Source organism: Eublepharis macularius, chromosome 3 (assembly GCF_028583425.1).
Source record: "Eublepharis macularius isolate TG4126 chromosome 3, MPM_Emac_v1.0, whole genome shotgun sequence".
Classification (NCBI taxonomy): Eukaryota; Metazoa; Chordata; class Lepidosauria; order Squamata; family Eublepharidae; genus Eublepharis; species Eublepharis macularius.
The window spans coordinates 18,698,512-18,712,823 of NC_072792.1; positions in this window are offsets into that span (position 1 = coordinate 18,698,512).

Here is a 14,312-nt window from a genome sequence, read left to right on the forward strand (position 1 = left end):
ATACTTCTAAAATGCAAATGCAGAGGTAGGACCCTTCAATAATGCAATACAACTTTTGCTCAATTTTTTACAGATATATTCAGAAATCCTAAGCACTGGTATCCTAACAGTGATAGAAAGTCCAAAAGGTAATTTTGAAGAATATCTTGAAGTGGCTGTGAAGCATCCAATATCTTCTTTGTATCCTCTAATGGGTTATCTAGATCCATGGTATCCTGTTTCAAACTATGGCTGATTCCGCACATGTTGGATAATGCGCTTCCAATCCTCTTTAGAGATCATTTGAAACTGAATTTTTCGTGTGTGAAACAAAAAATCCACTTCCAAACGATTGCTAAAGTGCATTGAAAGTGCATTATCCAATGTGTGCAGAATCAGCCATAATAATCTTTCTCAAAGAGTCACAGTCAAAGTTCTCATTGAGATCATTTGTGCTAACACTTCCTCATTCAAAACTGTATGATATGCAAACCCGGGCACCCATGAGTACCCCGTACTCTCGTTATGCATGGTTGATGGGTTCTGAAATTAAGTTGAAACAGCTGTAGACAAATGTTCAATATATAATCAGTGAAATTAGGACCATTAGGGCTTAAAGCAGTAAAGGACCAAGGCTGGCAGGCTGGAGGTCTGTCTCCAGTGCTGGAGGCCTGACAGTCCTGGTCCCCAGCTGCCACTTGGTGGGCAGAAGGGGTGGATGAACATTGCTCTGATGCCACAGTGGCATCTCAGGTGCTGGAAGTGACACCCACTTAACATGTCTCGCTCACATACATTGTATGATTGTAAGATTTTTGAATGAAATATAGATGGCTATATCATATAGCAAAGGTGGATTTTTTTCAGACTGACTTTTCTCAGTAAACATTGTTGGCATACAGTTAGACTTGACAACCTGCAGACGACGGGGCTTGGAGATCTCCCAGAATTACAACTGATCTCCAGGTGACATATATGAGTTCCCTTGGAGAAAATGGCTGCTTTGGAGGGTGGACTCTGTTATTATATCCCACTGGGAGACTACAATGACTTTTTTCACATGTCCTTAAAAGGACGGCCCACTCACCGAACACGGACTACAGGGATCAGTTCCCCTGGAGAAAATGGCTGCTTTGGCTGGTGGATTCTATGGCATTATACCCTGCTGAGGTCCTTCCCTTCTCCCAAACCCAACCTCCCCAGGCTCCACCCCCCAAATCTCCAGGAATTTCCTAACACGGGGCTGGCAACTCTATGTACGGTATGTGCTCATAACGTGCCATTGTCTCATTAGTTGATTCAAGACAGGCAAATATTTATTTTTATCAGTGGAATACAACAGCCAGGGCCTTACAGAGCTTACCAGGTGGTTACCGAATGCAGCTGTGGAGATAATGAGGTTGGTGCAAAGCAAATGGGGATGGCAGCTGCAGCGGAAAATCTTTTTCACCTGCAAAGAGGTGACAAAACCACCACGCACCTCTCTGGAATAAAAAGCAAAGCATTGGGAAAGTATTGTTCGACTTAATAATAGAATCCCTCCAACAAGCCACATAACTGCAGATTAAATTTTATGTTTACTGAAAATGCATTGTGACATTTCTATCACCTCAGTGTTTTTTTTTATTGTTCATCTTTCGTACACTTGCAACTTCAAGATTTATTATCCTCCAAGCATTGTTTCACAATGTAATTCTCCATCCATTTAATTCCCTTCATTAGCTCTTCCCCTTGTTTCTCTCCTTCACCCTCAGCCTCCATCACTAACCTCTCTTTTTAATTTTCTTTCTCCCTTCCCCCTTTTCCCCAAAATGCCACTGCAGAAGTTTGTCCTCAAATTCCCAGACATTTCTCTCTCCCCTTTTTTCAATAAAAACCCTAACTAAAAAGAATAGAAAGACCGCAGCATGTTATTAGCCAGTGCTGAAGGTGGGGAGATCTTTTTGTGTGTCTATAAAATGCCTAGCAGGGGCAACAATAAATGCTTAAGGAAATGTACAGTTTCCTGTTGACTAGTCTAACTACTTTCTTAGGACATTCTCACTTTGAGGGTGGGAAGGGTTTTTATTAATACCTTCTGTGTTCCTATACATGTAGATTTCCACTCACCAAGCTCTTGGAGTGGGTGAATCTTTCTCAAGTCTATTTATTAAATCTCAAATGGCTCAAGAGAACTATTGGTCCTTGGGAAACCATTGGCAGCCTCGTGTGGAGCAGCCAGTCAGAAGAGTCCTGGAAGAGCTATTGAGCTTTGCCCTCCTCTCTGCAACAAGCCTTTGCCACAAGTCGGCCCACTCACCCTCCCTGTGGATAATGTGGATTTAGCTGGTCACCTTTTGATGAGCAAAACAGGATATTCATTTATTCGTTCGTTCGTTCATAGTCCACCTTACTCACCGAGACTCAAGGCGGATTACGTAGTGTGAGAATAGCACAGTCAGTATCGAGGACATTTTAATAAACAATGCCATTGGGTAAATAAATGCACGTTTACAAAGACATAGCATTAGCAAGAATCAAATATAGTTGACAAAATGCTGAAACAGAGCATAAGCAATTCTTCAACTGACATAAGACAGCATCAAACTACCCAGTAGAGTCATACTTAAAGCAGCAGGTAGTAAATAGGAGCACATACTTAAAGCAACATAGGACATAAGGCAACATAGTGGTGAAGTCCATGGTCCCTAACTCATTAGTGAAGCATCTCTTTGAGATTCCCTCCCTACAATACAGTCCTCCTATCTGAGCAAAAAGTCCTTTTGAATAATTCAGTTTTGTATCATTTGAGGAATGCCAGAAGAGTGGGGGCTCTCCTGAATTCCTCAGGCAAGCTGCTCCATGGGGGCCTCCTTCAAATTGGCTAGGAAGGGCAGCCTTTTTTCACCTAATCCACAGTGTCCTAGGGAACGATAGCATTTTCCAGACTAGCCTTGCCTTTTGACTGGTCAGACCATAACTAGTTTGGGCAATTATAGTATGAATTGCTATGGTATAGGTAGGGCCAATGAGCAAGAACCCTGAGCCATCAAAGGATGTGGGGCTGTTCTCAAGCTGGTGCATCACTGGCTGGAGTGGTTGTGTGGTCTGGGGACAGAACAGCCTTGGTGGCTGAATAGCATCAATCAGGTTCTTAGTTTCTGGAGTAGCACATGGAGGGAGATGAAGCTTAGTACCTCTTGGCACAGTTTTATATGCAGGTAGGCAGTAAGTGAAGCGAGTGATATCATTGGCTAAGTTTGGGACCCGAGAGGATTTACCTAAAATGCTGGTAGCCACAGTAAGCTGCTTGTAAGCACCGATTTGCACGCCTGCAGGGATGGTTAATTGAAGTAGATCAGCTAGGGTGGCCAACCTCCGGTGGGGCATGGAGAGGTCCTGGAATTACAACTGATCTCCAGGCAACAGAGATCAGTTTCCTTGGAGAAAATAGCTACTCCGGAAGGTGGACTCTGTCATTAAACCTCACTGAGGTATACCTCTCCCCAAACCCTACTCTCCTCAGATGCCACCCACAAATCTCCAAGAAGTTCCCAACTTGGATTTGGCAACCCTAATTAGGTGGAGTGTGGCAATCTCCTGGGATTACAACTGATCTGCAGACTAAGGAGGTCATTCCCCTTGGAGAGGACAATATTCTATGGTATTATGCCCAGCTGAGGCCCCTCCCTTCCCCGGGATCCGTCCGGAAATCTCCAGTAATTTCCCAACTTGGAGCTGGCAATCCTTGGAGCTGGCAATCTACATCTCCCTGTTGCCAATAAAAATGAATCTCAAACTAGCCATGCTTAAATATTCAAGGTTTTCTACTCCCACCGCCAAAACCACATATTCAGCATCATGGATTGGTCCCCAAACGGGTAGCAGACTTGCCGTCATTTCTGATATATCTGGTTTAATTACAGAAACTTTTTTTTCACATGCAACCCCCTTCTTTGCATACTATGTCCAACAATAAACTGCACAGAACAATCACACTTTTGCATGGGGAACAATGTGCAATTCGGCCAATTGTTGCAGGTGATGGGCAACAATGTTATCAAATGAAGGGTTGGATTCAGTCCCCGTGACTGGATGGAACTTGCTTGCCTCCCTCCTCCCTCTGCTGCCCTCCAATCTCCACCAAATGTTACTCCCGGGAGATAGGAGGCCCCAAGGAATCACATGTAAGGAGTTTATAAGCGAAAGGTGGAATTGCTGGAAATTCCAACGTATTGTGGATTCAGCCCAACAAACCAGAAATTGTGAACAGCATACGTCTACCATGATTTTAAAAAAGTCTCCAAATATTCCACATCAATGTATAGGAATGCCCACAACAATTAACAGAAATGTTTCATTTTATTGGTTCACATGGTGTAATCTGCTTTGAAGCTCAGTGAAAAAGGCAGACTATAAATGCAGTAAATAAATAAATGAATAAATACATCATTAGGCATACCGATAGGCTCCTGTCAAAAGAGTTGTACTAGATACGGTCCTTATTGCGTGCTCCAAATGAAACTGTAGTTCTTCTCTTCGACAAAAGTTCTCCATCGGCTTTGCAAACCGCATAGGAAAAGCTGCTCCCCTGAGTTTCAGTAACACTTGCTGTGTTGCTGTTTAAGTGGCACAAGTCGAAAGCTTGGATATGTGAGACTAGGTGAGTGGTTTTCTGGATGGTGGCCAGCAGCCCGAGGGACTTCTTTAAGTTAGTTTTATAACACCTGCAGATTGCATTTATAACTTATGACCTGGACGATATCAGTAAATATCTGGCATACATAACGAACAATCCACCCGCATCCTCCACAAAAACCTACTATTCTTCTCCATGGCAATAGAAATCTCATTGGAGCTACGCAATCAAGCAAACACGGTGTCATACATTCTTTCTCCAGCACTGAAATGCATATCCATTGCCTTCTATATATTTCAGCTCCAATTCCACCTTGGCTGAATTTTGTAATATTTTGTACCTTCTGGGGTATCAGAAATCCATGCCACCCCCATAACACTCATTGTTTTGTTCCGATTTCCACACTGTATTGTTCCTCTCTTGCTGCTGCTGAAAAATCACATCTCCCAGTTTTGCCATTTAAGCCCTTTCCTATTTTACCCCATTCACGGCATTTCCAATGTGTTGAACTCCCTGAGTGCAGAACTGTGACTGATAGCATGTTAAAAAATATATGCACAGCCAGACCTGTAAGAATTATACTGTAATAATTTGAAATAAATCACAGTTTATATTATGTATCTTACATTTTAGTGCTTGATTACTTTTGAATCTGTAGTTGCACTCTTCAGCAAGTATATTCAAATTCTGGAATCCCCCCCCCCTTCCTGGGCACGCCTGCAATTTATTTAGTGTTAGATCATAAATTTGAGCAGATTAGATTCTATTCTCATTAAATATGAACCCTATATTTCTAATAAACTCCATATTCCTGGCACTAAATGGAGCATAAACTACAAAATCAACAAGAGGAGTTGTTGATGAAGCTCTTTGGGTGTTATGAATGTTTTAAGCACATTTAAAAATTGTGAAATGAGTCTCACATAAGTTAAGGGAAATTGTGGCTTTGGCGCTCATTAGAGAATGTCTTTTGTTTAAATGGCTAACCTCCAAAGAATTGAGAGTTCTCTTTGTTTTCTCCCAGAGCAAAGCTTGGCACTAAGGACAGAAATAAATGTTATAGGACTTCTCATGGTGAAAAATGGCCCCATCCCATTCTTTCTTGAGAGTATTGGGTTGGATTCTATGGAAGACACACAAGAACTGTTGAGGAAGTGCAAAGACGAGAAGTTTGCCTGTATCTTGCCATTTCACTGAGCTAAGTTTGCAGGCTTCCTCCAGTAGAAGAGAAGCGTCAATGGAAACAATAGCCATTGTGCGAAATCAGCTTGACTATGTTCTATCTTGCATTTCCACCTGCAGAAAATATAATCCAGGGAACAAGTCCGCTACCCTGCCTCATGATAAAGACCTTCTTTGATCAAATCATATCATACTTCCCAACTGGACTGTAATCACTGCATCAAATAGCCTTTTGGTTTTTGTACACAGCGACGCTGATCACAGATGAAAATGTATCAGTGCTCAGTGCACTGGAACTGCATCACATAAAACTTGTCTTCTGCTATTGCATGGTGCGATCCAATGGCTGGTGAAGCAAAATAGGTAAATCTGGGCCCCAAGGCGGTCACACCACCCTTTTTGTTCTCCAGACTGAGGGCCAAGCTACACATGACGAATGACACTTGAACAGCAAGTGTATTTCTCTCTGTTCACTTGCCCTCCACTCAATCCACTTGCCGTTCAAGTGTCATTCGTCATGTGTAGCTTGGCCCTTAGTTTCAGATGAGCGTGAGAGGAAGATATTCAGGGCTGATTTCCTCAGCAACAACCCAGAGGTCAACTTTGCATTGTGATTGCTCAAAGTGAACTCTTTGTACAAATAAGGACATGAAACATGAGAAGGAAGGTTAACTAACTTATTAGTGGCTGGTATCCTGTATTTTGGAATCTTGAAATTGGACATATCTAGGCTATAGAGCCATATATTTAATCATGAAAACTTTCGAAACACCTTTCAGCAGTGTTTCAAGATGGTTTGTAAATCCATTACACAGACACTATAGTACCAATTTAAAAACAATGATGAACACTTTATTTTTAAAAATGTAGAGGTCGCCAGTTCAGAGAACTGCTTATGGTGGCTCCCAAGATAAAAGAAATACAATAACATCTCTAAAATAACTAGCATAAAAGTGATCAGCAAACAAGCCAGAAGAAGAAGAAGAGAAAGAACAATAAAATAGATGTTGGGACATGCTCGAGATGAGGCACCACCACTGAGAAGCCCTGTCTCCTGTTAGTACCTATCTCAGTTCCGCAGGCAGGGATACAGAGGGCAGCACTTAAGATTGGTTGGTTGACTATAAGAGCAAAATGGAAAAGTCTGTCATTACCAAGCCATTAACAAATCAAGCAAATTCCCCATTCATTTGTTCGTCCGTTCGTCTGTCCGTCCATTCGTTCGTTCGTTCGTTCGTTCGTTCGTTCGTTCGTTCGTTCGTTCGTTTGTTCGCTCGCTCGCTCGCTCGCTCGCTTCCTTCCTTCCTTCATAGACCACCTTTCTCTCTGAAACTCAAGGTGGATTAGACAGTGTGTGAGTCAGTACAATATAATCAATTTCAAAGATATTTCAATAAACGATGCAACAGGGTACACAAATGCACAGACACAACAATGTTCTGAGGTGGCACCATGGTTGTCATGGAAGCAATGAAGATCAGGGCCAGTCCCATCAGGGCATTGATAATAATGTACTACAAACTACAATAAACTATATACAGGTATATACACTGAGTTCAACAGCTGCAAGAGGAGCATACACTCTTTATCAAAACAGCCTTCAGGAACTTTGCAAACAGTTTGGTGTGAGATTCTTCCTGCACTTCTCCAAGAGGCAATTCCAGAAGACTGGTGCCACAGTTGAAGAAGAAGAAAATTTGGTCAGTGGCAAAGACTCCAAGGGCAGCAGCAGAAAGCAGCAGATTTTGACTGGTGCAGAGATACAAGAGAAAATGGTCCTTCAGTTTCATTTTTCATGGGGCACTCCTGCTCGCCTAACCACTGCATAGGAGAGCTTTGCATTTTGATTTTGTGACAGAAACCTAACATTTAATATGGCTCAAGAGCACCACCTAGAGCATCTGGGTTTTTGCACTCCTGGCGCTTAGATGAGAATAACACTTTGTCCTCCATTCCACCAAAGGGCTACCTGGTCAATTTAAACCTTTTTTGACAAAGGATACCAGTTTGGACTAGATTCCCTTTTGTCATGGAAGTGCAGAGCCATTAATATGGCAGGATCATCTTGTAATAACTCTGATTGGTAACAATAGTCTATGACAGCAGAAATGGAGATTGGGATTGGTTAGCTCCATTGATCAATCTCACTGAAGAGGCTGGCTTAGGTCAGACTCCATTACCCATAAATATCTGGGAATGCTGGACTGTGTCCCCAGTTTGGAACATCTGGAGGCCAAAGACCAGGGAGCAGGGAAGAAGTCCCCCATTATCTTGGTACTGCAAGGAACTCTGTACATGGTCTGAGGAACCTGCTACAACCCAGGTAAAGTGCCCTTAACTGAGTTAGACTAACTTTATTGCTTTTATTTGAGATGCTGTGTGATAGTGTGCTCTTCTCTGTGTTTTGTATTTTGTCCCCTTTCCTTATCCTTTTGAATCCACCCACCATTTCTCCCTTTTTTATCATCTTTTTTTTAAAGACATTTTTGGCCTCCTTAATGCAACTCATTTCTCTGGGACATTTTCTGAATCTCTTACCTATGTGCCAGATCACCTGAGAGCTACATCATTTGCTCTCAGGTATTTTCCAAGATCTCCATCTTGCTATTGTGCATTGACTGATCTGGAAGAAGGCCTTCTCAGCTGGTCAGTCTACATATTCTCACGAGGCTCCATTGGTGGCAGCCAATTACCAGAGTGCTTTCCAGGGAACCCCTGGTCTAAGAGAGTTTTTAGGAATTTTCCTCCCCCCACCACAGGAGATGGCTATAAATCCTGCCCACACTACATGTGACTGCCTTGTAAGAGCAATCCCATAAATAAGAAATCAGAAATGGTTTTGAGCATATCAGCAAGTTAAATAAAGCATATTTGTGCATACGGTGGTGCATATATTAGCACATTCGTATTAGCTTCCAAAGAATCCGTGTTGTTAATGTAAATTTAACACTTCTGTATTTTCCTCATGGTAAACACATCCCTTGTAAAAAATAGTTCGACCCATTCACAGGAGCGACTTAAGCAGAGTTGCATACCAGTAGACTTCCAAGGGTGTAACCACCGTCAAAGTGGCATTGATTCTAATAGGGGAATTCAGCTTAACGGAAGCTATAAATTCCACAAGTAAGCACTTTACAACTAGAGATGGGCACGAAGAGCAATACGAACAAAAAAAAGCCACAAACAGCCCAATCAGCTGTTTGTGAACAAGCTGTTTGTGAGGCCCCATTCTAAATGAACAGGTGGTCATTGTAAGCCTCGTTTGTTGCTGTTCGTCAAGCCAGACAATCGGGCACCCGCAATCAATTCCCTTGGCAACTGGAGGCAGGGACTACCTGAACTCTGTCTGAACTCCTCCTGTTGCCCTGGAAACCCCAAACTAAGCCCAGTTTAGCTTGATAGGCAGGTCTTTCTTTCAAGTGTGGAGCTCCAAATTTGATACTAGGAAGCAAAGAGTGGGAGGAGGGGGGCTCCCAGCTCTGGTTTTGCAGACAATGAGGGAGAGAGAGCTGCTGTTAGCATTTTGAGAGAGAGACAGGGAGAGTGCATTGGAGCTGGAATTTTCTTTGTGTGTGGTGGGATAGGGATCTACCTTTTCAAGTTCCAGGGCTGCTGCCAGGCTCTAGGCCAAGCTATTATTTATTACCCGTACCTTTCCTACTGCCGGCTCAGGTAAGGTTTCTGGGAGTGGAGCGGTAGGGATCTACCCCTTCAGGTTCCAGGGCTGCTGCCAGGCTCTGGGGCCAAGCTATTATTTATTATTGGTACATTTCCTGCTGCCTGCTCAGGTAGGGTTTCTGGGAGTGGTGCAGTAGGGATCTTGATGGCTGGAGGAGAGCCTGGTGGCCCCCACGAACAACAAACAACAAACAATGAACATGTTCATGAACAGGTCATGTTCATCAATGTTCATTGTTCATTGTTTGTGGATGGCAACGAACAACAAACACCATGTTCATTTTTTTTCTGTTTGTGCCCATGTTTACTTACAACCTCAGCCTTCATGGATGGACTGAATTCACTACCACACTGACCCCCACACACATACACACACCTTGCACACAAAAACTTACCACGTCAGACAGAAAGCTCTTTTTTCAAAGCATTTGTCTGCTGTAATAGGTACTTTGTTCTTTCAGGGGCACTTAACCATGTCCCATATTTGAAAGATGAAGCGTTATATGTTAACTGTAAGAGGACTTTATTGATTTCGTTAAACAGTGTTGAATCCACTGAGATAGTCTCCTGGCATTTTCCTTTGAACTAAAATTCAAATGCTGCTTTTAGAATCAAATGCAATTTTAGTAGGCAAATGCTATTTATGGAACACTGCTATGAAATCCACAAAATATCCAGTCCTGGGTAGGTAAATCCATGGATAGGCGATTATAAAAATACTAAGTGATTAGCCAAGTAGTCCAGTGACCTTCAAAACTGTCTAAGTAACCTGGTGAGTTTGACCTAAAGAAACATTGCTTCTTTAGAAGGGGTTTTGGCTGTGGTGTCAAGTAGAGGGATATATAAAAGAACCTATTATGATATATAAAAGAACCTGGCCTTTTTCACACTTCTTACCTGCTCCCGGAACATTGCGGAATATCGCACAAAAAACACGGAAGATAGCGTCTTCTCGCGAGAGTTTTGCGCGATGTCGCGCCAAACTCTCACGAGAAGACACTATCTTCCATTTTTTTTTGCACGATATTTCGCAACGTTCCGGGAGCAGGTAAGTAGTGTGAAAAGGGCCCCTGTTAAGAAAGCTAACTTGGGCTAGACTTTATCCATCATATATCAGTTGAGGAAGGAGAAAGATTTCATTGGATTTGCTGAGCTTCCATTCTAAGGGCCTTTGTGCAATAAAGGTGTATACAAAAAATAATTTTTTGTAGTGTGTGTTCTACATTATTTTTTGGGATCATGCCGCCTCCTACTCTACCACCTTACTTTATCCACTGACCATCCCTTAATATCAAAAGGCTTTTCTTCTAGCTAGGTTAAATGTTTTTTCCTCCGCTCTTTTGCCAGGCAGATTCCAAGGAGTTGCTTATTTAAATAAATCATATCATTGTGGATCTGGTGCAACTGAAACACTGACTCATATTTTCTTTGTGCGTATACTGGTAGCTAGAGGCGGACATGAACTGAAATATGAACCAAAGTTCATCACGAACCAGGCCAGTTGCTGATTCGTGAACCAGCGGTTCATGGGAGCTCATTTCTCACAAACCATGATGAATTTTAGCCCAGTTTGTTTGGTTTGTTTTTCGGTTTGTCACTGCAGACAGCCTGGTGCCAATCAATCAGTTTAGCTAGGCAACGGGGTAGGGGGGGGAATAGGCCTTCTGCAGATCTTCTGCTGACCCAGAAGTGAAGTTTTCATGAACCGAATGAACCTGTTCATGAACCAGGGTAAGTTTGTGAAAGTTCATGGTTTGTGAAACGCAACGAACCAGGAACCGCATGGTTTGGAATTTTCCCAGTTCGTGCCCATCTCTACTGGTGGCCCCTTTGAGACATCTCTGGATTAACCCATGTTCTTCCTCTACTTCCCAAGCTTTTTTGTTAGCTGATATTGATTTTGGTATAACTCTGATATTGATTTTGGTATAACTCTGATATTGATTTTGGTATAACTCTAGCAAAATTTCTGCCTCCTATGGCTTCCAGGTGAGGGTAGAATTTGAGGGTGGTATTACTGTGATTTATGTTGTCCAAGGCCATTGGGTCACCAGATTATTTTCAATAAAAAGAAAAGAAAAAATTCTTGCCTTATGGAAAGGACAGCTGTCACTCAGGCAAGAGTTCAGATGGAGCATTTCTAAAACAGAATTGCAACAATACATTTTTGTGTAAATGTGTATTGCATACAATGTGGCTCCAAGGATGAAGTGGGGTGGGGGGACAAATTGGGGGGGGGCTGTACACACAGAAGGGCGTGGGTGAACTCCACTGCTACATTCCCTTTCAGTGAATCAGACAAATGGGCACAGCTTATATGTCTTTGGTACTATTTTAAATATGAAGAGCATATATATTTATTATTTATTTTATTCGATTTATATTCCGCCCTCCCCACATCAGCAGGCTCAGGCATTCCCTTGCCATAATGTCATTGGCTTCCATGGAGAAACAATACTCACAGCCAGCTCCTCGAGCTGAAAATATTCATACTAGTTTCACAAGGCTCTGTTTGCATGGGACACTCAAGAAAGCATAAATTGTCACTGGCAGGTGGAGCGGACATCTAGACGATTCTGTTCTGGAGGTCTCCTAAAATCTCGCATGTGATTCCTGCCCTTCAAATGTTTCTGGAGCGGTATGAAACATTGCAATCACAGGCTACTGGAGTGAATGGGCTTGTAGCTACATGTAGGGAGCTTGGAATCCTGAAAGCTTATACCTTGAAAACCTTGTTGGTCTTTAACTCAACAGAACTCAAATGTAAGTGTGTAGGCAAGTGCTTAGGCTTGGATCTGATGAATGAATTTTTTGTGTGCACTGTATAGTCTCTGCCGCGGAGCACCTTTTCTCTTCCTGATAAAACTTCTGTTTCCATACGGGCCCACTGAAAACTATTGCTTTTGTTCAAAAGCGTTATGAAGAATCATGAAAAGATGAAACGAATGCAGATGGAAAAGTTTTCAGTCTAAGGACTGATGGTGGTGGAAAGTTCTGACGGCACATGTGATTTATGGCAACCCCATAGAGTTTTCAAGGCACAAGATGAACAGAAAGTGGTTTGCAAACTTAGTGGGAATAAAGAGACAGACACAGGCTTGGAACTAAATGGCCGTTTATTGAATAACATAACATAAACAACGGCAAGGGCAAACTAAGAGGTACAGGTCAAGCCACGGGGTCCACTCTGGACCTCCGCCTTGACCTGCCTGGGCGAGCCCCACAGCCCCAGGATTAGGCCATCCAAGGAATGGCTGCCTCCTGGCCAGCTAGGCTGCTGGATCCCCCCATCAAGCTCCTAACGCCCCAGCCGTACAGCATGAGGGAAGGACTTGTGCCTGGGGATCCCCGCAGGCGTCTGCCTGTGCAATGGTAGCCGTCACAAGCATACCGCACTGTTGGCAGACCCTGTTTCCCCTACGGGGAAATGCCTCTGGGTGCTCACCGGCCCGCTCCCTATTACCCAAAACTCCTGCCAGGGCAACCCAAACAGCCCACCCCGGCCAAAGCCTCATACCACTGCCAACAGTGCAAGGTAGGCGAAAAAACCCCCCGCACAATTGCCAATTCAGGCAGGGGGCAAAAAATTCCTACCTGGCTCCGGAAACGGCAGCCGGCTAATCCTGCCCTGCAACAGGGTGAGGCGGGTGGGCCGAGCGAAAAACGCGACTGCTGGCTGGGTCGGCAGAGCAGCCTCTGAGGCATTTGGCTCCGCCCCCAGCCAGAATGCCCGGATGGAGGGAGGGGGTCTGTCTCCCTCCCACAAGCCTGCAAAGTTACGGCCCCAGGCTGAGCGCAGCGAAGCTGCTGCCTGGAGTGCCGGATTGCAAACTTAGTGGGAATAAAGAGACAGACACAGGCTTGGAACTAAATGGCCGTTTATTGAATAACATAACATAAACAACGGCAAGGGCAAACTAAGCGGTACAGGTCAAGCCACGGGGTCCACTCTGGACCTCCGCCTTGACCTGCCTGGGCGAGCCCCACAGCCCCAGGATTAGGCCATCCAAGGAATGGCTGCCTCCCGGCCAGCTAGGCTGCTGGATCCCCCCATCAAGCTCCTAACGCCCCAGCCGTACAGCATGAGGGAAGGACTTGTGCCTGGGGATCCCCGCAGGCGTCTGCCTGTGCAATGGTAGCCGTCACAAGCATACCGCACTGTTGGCAGACCCTGTTTCCCCTACGGGGAAATGCCTCTGGGTGCTCACCGGCCCGCTCCCTATTACCCCAAACTCCTGCCACGGCAAGGGTCAAGCCTCTGCTTAGACCCTCGCACCCCACAGGTGGCTTAAGGCCAACCTAAGCCCTTGCCGGAAGTCGTCTAAGAAAATTTCGTTGCCTTCAGGAGACAAATGAACTCCATCATCTCTGTAAAGATGGGCAAATTCGGCCTTAATTCGCGGATGGGGCAAATAAATTCCCAAGCCAGTCCCCAGAGGCTTTTTCATAGCCCTATTCGCCTTGCGACGCGCTCCCTCGATGGCCCGGGGGTCTAAAGCTTCCCTCCAAACCCGACGTTGAAGAATTTCAGACCAAAATATCAGGACCCCAGGCCAACGGCTAGCTATCAGCCGGAGGTCATCGGTCGCCTGCAGGGACAGGGCCTTCCCCTGTACTAACCCCAACTCGTTCCCACCGAGGTGGATTACTAAAATATCCGGAGGAGGACCCGTCCTGCCCCCAAACAACAGTGGTAGTAGGCCAGGCCAACGAAGGCCGCGCCGACCCCGCCACTCAACAACGGCCACAGCACTGAGCCCCAGCTGAGATCCGATTTCAGTTCTCCTGGCTTGATGGGCAGCCCAGAAAATCATGCTGTGCCCACATATCAGGATCCTGCGCTTTCCAGTGCCCG